Consider the following 5361-nt stretch of genomic DNA (forward strand, 5'->3'; position numbering starts at 1 on the left):
TTTTGAGTGAATTGCCAAAAGTCAGATTTTTGCTGAAATTGTGACCCCGGGGCTTAGGGATTTCTTCAAAAAAATCTTTTTCCGCCGGTAAAGTTGTGGAGGCCTGATTTCTTGTCCGGTGATAAAAAGCCTTCTGTTTCCATTGCCAAAGCTTTCAGAGGAGCTTTTGCAAGCGTTTGGCTCCATTTTTGAGTGAATTGCCAAAAGTCAGATTTTTGCGGAAATTGTGACCCCGGGGCTTAGGGATTTTTTCAAAAAAATCTTTTTCCGCCGGTTAAGTTGTGGAGGGCTGATTTCTTGTCCCGTAATAAAAAGCCTTCTGTTTCCATCGCCATAGGTTTCAGGGGAGCATTTGCAAGCGGTTGGCACCATTTTTGAGTGAATTGCCAAAAGTCAGATTTTTGCTGAAATTGTGACCCCGGGGCTTAGGGATCTTTTCAAAAAAATCTTTTTCCGCCGGTAAAGTTGTGGAGGCCTGATTTCTTGTCGTGTGATAAAAAGCCTTCTGTTTCGATCGCCAAAGCTTTCACGGGAGCATTTGCAAGCGGTTGGCACCATTTTTGAGTGAATTGCCAAAAGTCAGATTTTTGCTGAAATTGTGACCCCGGGGCTTAGGGATTTTTTCAAAAAAATCTTTTTCCGCCGGTTAAGTTGTGGAGGCCTGATTTCTTGTCGTGTGATAAAAAGCCTTCTGTTTCGATCGCCAAAGCTTTCACGGGAGCATTTGCAAGCGGTTGGCACCATTTTTGAGTGAATTGCCAAAAGTCAGATTTTTGCTGAAATTGTGACCCCGGGGCTTAGGGATCTTTTCAAAAAAATCTTTTTCCGCGGGTTAAGTTGTGGAGGCCTGATTTCTTGTCGTGTGATAAAAAGCCTTCTGTTTCGATCGCCAAAGCTTTCAGGGGAGCATTTGCAAGCGGTTGGCACCATTTTTGAGTGAATTGCCAAAAGTCAGATTTTTGCTGAAATTGTGACCCCGGGGCTTAGGGATTTTTTCAAAAAAATCTTTTTCCGCCGGTTAAGTTGTGGAGGGCTCTTTTCTTGTCCTGTGAAAAAAGAATTCTGTTTACATCGCCAAAGGTTTCAGGGGAGCATTTGCAAGTGGTTGGCACCATTTTTGAGTGAATTGCCAAAAGTCAGATTTTTGCTGAAATTGTGACCCCGGGGCTTAGGGATTTTTTCAAAAAAATCTTTTTCCGCGGGTTAAGTTGTCGAGGGCAGATTTCTTGTCCGGTGATAAAAAGCCTTCTGTTTCCATCGCCAAAGGTTTCAGAGGAGCTTTTGCAAGCGTTTGGCTCCATTTTTGAGTGAATTGCCAAAAGTCAGATTTTTGCTGAAATTGTGACCCCGGGGCTTAGGGATTTCTTCAAAAAAATCTTTTTCCGCCGGTAAAGTTGTGGAGGCCTGATTTCTTGTCCGGTGATAAAAAGCCTTCTGTTTCCATCGCCAAAGCTTTCAGAGGAGCTTTTGCAAGCGTTTGGCTCCATTTTTGAGTGAATTGCCAAAAGTCAGATTTTTGCTGAAATTGTGACTCCGGGGCTTAGGGATTTTTTCAAAAAAATCTTTTTCCGCCGGTTAAGTTGTGGAGGGCTGATTTCTTGTCCCGTAATAAAAAGCCTTCTGTTTCCATCGCCATAGGTTTCAGGGGAGCATTTGCAAGCGGTTGGCACCATTTTTGAGTGAATTGCCAAAAGTCAGATTTTTGCTGAAATTGTGACCCTGGGGCTTAGGGATTTTTTCAAAAAAATCTTTTTCCGCCGGTTAAGTTGTGGAGGGCTGATTTCTTGTCGTGTGATAAAAAGCCTTCTGTTTCGATCGCCAAAGCTTTCATGGGAGCATTTGCAAGCGGTTGGCACCATTTTTGAGTGAATTGCCAAAAGTCAGATTTTTGCTGAAATTGTGACCCCGGGGCTTAGGGATTTTTTCAAAAAAATCTTTTCCGCCGGGTAAGTTGTGGAGGGCTGATTTCTTTTCCTGTGATACAAAGCCTTCTGTTTCGATGGCCAAAGCTTTCAGGGGAGCATTTGCAAGCGGTTGGCACCATTTTTGAGTGAATTGCCAAAAGTCAGATTTTTGCGGAAATTGTGACCCCGGGGCTTAGGGATTTTTTCAAAAAAATCTTTTTCCGCGGGTTAAGTTGTGGAGAGCTGATTTCTTGTCCCGTGATAAAAAGCCCGCTGTTTCCATCGCCATAGGTTTCAGGGGAGTATTTGCAAGCGGTTGGCACCATTTTTGAGTGAATTGCCAAAAGTCAGATTTTTGCTGAAATTGTGACCCCGGGGCTTAGGGATTTTTTCAAAAAAATCTTTTTCCGCCGGTTAAGTTGTGGAGGGCTGATTTCTTGTCGTGTGATAAAAAGCCTTCTGTTTCGATCGCCAAAGCTTTCACGGGAGCATTTGCAAGCGATTGGCACCATTTTTGAGCGAATTGCCAAAAGTCAGATTTTTGCTGAAATTGTGACCCCGGGGCTTAGGGATTTTTTCAAAAAAATATTTTCCGCCGGTTAAGTTGTGGAGGGCTGATTTCTTTTCCTGTGATAAAAAGCCTTCTGTTTCGATCGCCAAAGCTTTCAGGGCAGCATTTGCAAGCGGTTGACAGCATTTTTGAGTGAATTGCCAAAAGTCAGATTTTTGCTGAAATTGTGACCCCGGGGCTTAGGGATTTTTTCAAAAAAACCTTTTTCCGCCGGTTAAGTTGTGGAGGGCTGATTTCTTGTCCTGTGATAAAAAGCCCGCTGTTTCCATCGCCGTAGGTTTTAGGGGAGCATTTGCAAGCGGTTGGCACCATTTTTGAGTGAATTGCCAAAAGTCAGATTTTTGCTGAAATTGTGACCCCGGGGCTTAGGGATTTTTTCAAAAAAATCTTTTTCCGCCGGTTAAGTTGTGGAGGGCTGATTTTTTTGTCGTGTGATAAAAAGCCTTCTTTTTCGATCGCCAAAGCTTTCAGGGGAGCATGTCCAAGCGTTGGCACCATTTTTGAGTGATTTGCCAAAAGTCAGATTTTTGCTGAAATTGTGACTCCGGAGCTTAGGGATTTTTTCAAAAAAATCTTTTTCCGCCGGTTAAGTTGTGGAGGGCTGATTTCTTGTCGTGTGATAAAAAGCCTTCTTTTTCGATCGCCAAAGCTTTCAGGGGAGCATTTGCAAGAGGTTGCCACCATTTTTGGAGTGAATTGCCAAAAGTCAGATTTTTGCTGAAATTGTGACCCCGGGGCTTAGGGATTTTTTCAAAAAAATCTTTTTCCGCCGGTAAAGTTGTGGAGGCCTGATTTCTTGTCATGTGATAAAAAGCCTTCTGTTTCGATCGCCAAAGCTTTCAGGGGAGCATTTGCAAGCGGTTGGCACCATTTTTGAGTGAATTGCCAAAAGTCAGATATTTGCTGAAATTGTGACCCCGGGGCTTAGGGATTTTTTCAAAAAAATCTTTTTCCGCCGGTTAAGTTGTGGAGGGCTCTTTTCTTGTCCTGTGAAAAAAGAATTCTGTTTCCATCGCCAAAGGTTTCAGGGGAGCATGTCCAAGCGGTTGGCACCATTTTTGAGTGAATTGCCAAAAGTCAGATTTTTGCTGAAATTGTGACCCCGGGGCTTAGGGATTTTTTCAAAAAAATCTTTTTCCGCCGGTTAAGTTGTGGAGGCCTGATTTCTTGTCGTGTGATAAAAAGCCTTCTGTTTCGATCGCCAAAGCTTTCACGGGAGCATTTGCAAGCGGTTGGCACCATTTTTGAGTGAATTGCCAAAAGTCAGATTTTTGCTGAAATTGTGACCCCGGGGCTTAGGGATCTTTTCAAAAAAATCTTTTTCCGCCGGTAAAGTTGTGGAGGCCTGATTTCTTGTCGTGTGATAAAAAGCCTTCTGTTTCGATCGCCAAAGCTTTCAGGGGAGCATTTGCAAGCGGTTGGCACCATTTTTGAGTGAATTGCCAAAAGTCAGATTTTTGCTGAAATTGTGACCCCCGGGGCTTAGGGATTTTTTCAAAAAAATCTTTTTCCGCCGGTTAAGTTGTGGAGGGCTCTTTTCTTGTCCTGTGAAAAAAGAATTCTGTTTACATCGCCAAAGGTTTCAGGGGAGCATTTGCAAGTGGTTGGCACCATTTTTGAGTGAATTGTCAAAAGTCAGATTTTTGCTGAAATTGTGACCCCGGGGCTTAGGGATTTTTTCAAAAAAATCTTTTTCCGCGGGTTAAGTTGTCGAGGGCAGATTTCTTGTCCGGTGATAAAAAGCCTTCTGTTTCCATCGCCAAACCTTTCAGGGGAGCATTTTCAAGCGTTTGGCACCATTTTTCAGTGAATTGCCAAAAGTCAGATTTTTGCTGAAATTGTGACTCCGGGGCTTAGGGATTTTTTCAAAAAAATCTTTTTCCGCCGGTAAAGTTGTGGAGGCCTGATTTCTTGTCCGGTGATAAAAAGCCTTCTGTTTCCATTGCCAAAGCTTTCAGAGGAGCTTTTGCAAGCGTTTGGCTCCATTTTTGAGTGAATTGCCAAAAGTCAGATTTTTGCGGAAATTGTGACCCCGGGGCTTAGGGATTTTTTCAAAAAAATCTTTTTCCGCCGGTTAAGTTGTGGAGGGCTGATTTCTTGTCCCGTAATAAAAAGCCTTCTGTTTCCATCGCCATAGGTTTCAGGGGAGCATTTGCAAGCGTTTGGCACCATTTTTGAGTGAATTGCCAAAAGTCAGATTTTTGCTGAAATTGTGACCCTGGGGCTTAGGGATTTTTTCAAAAAAATCTTTTTCCGCCGGTTAAGTTGTGGAGGGCTGATTTCTTGTCGTGTGATAAAAAGCCTTCTGTTTCGATCGCCAAAGCTTTCACGGTAGCATTTGCAAGCGGTTGGCACCATTTTTGAGTGAATTGCCAAAAGTCAAATTTTTGCTGAAATTGTGACCCCGGGGCTTAGGGATTTTTTCAAAAAAATCTTTTTCCGCGGGTTAAGTTGTCGAGGGCTGATTTCTTGTCGTGTGATAAAAAGCCTTCTGTTTCCATCGCCAAAGCTTTCAGAGGAGCTTTTGCAAGCGTTTGGCTCCATTTTTGAGTGAATTGCCAAAAGTCAGATTTTTGCTGAAATTGTGACCCCGGGGCTTAGGGATTTTTTCAAAAAAATCTTTTTCCGCCGGTTAAGTTGTGGAGGGCTGATTTCTTGTCCCGTAATAAAAAGCCTTCTGTTTCCATCGCCATAGGTTTCAGGGGAGCATTTGCAAGCGGTTGGCACCATTTTTGAGTGAATTGCCAAAAGTCAGATTTTTGCTGAAATTGTGACCCCGGGGCTTAGGGATTTTTTCAAAAAAATCTTTTCCGCCGGGTAAGTTGTGGAGGGCTGATTTCTTTTCCTGTGATAAAAAGCCTTCTGTTTCGATGGCCAAAGCTTTCA

The sequence above is a fragment of the Podarcis filfolensis genome, assembly GCF_964270895.1.
Source record: "Podarcis filfolensis genome assembly, chromosome: 13".
Taxonomy (NCBI): Eukaryota; Metazoa; Chordata; class Lepidosauria; order Squamata; family Lacertidae; genus Podarcis; species Podarcis filfolensis.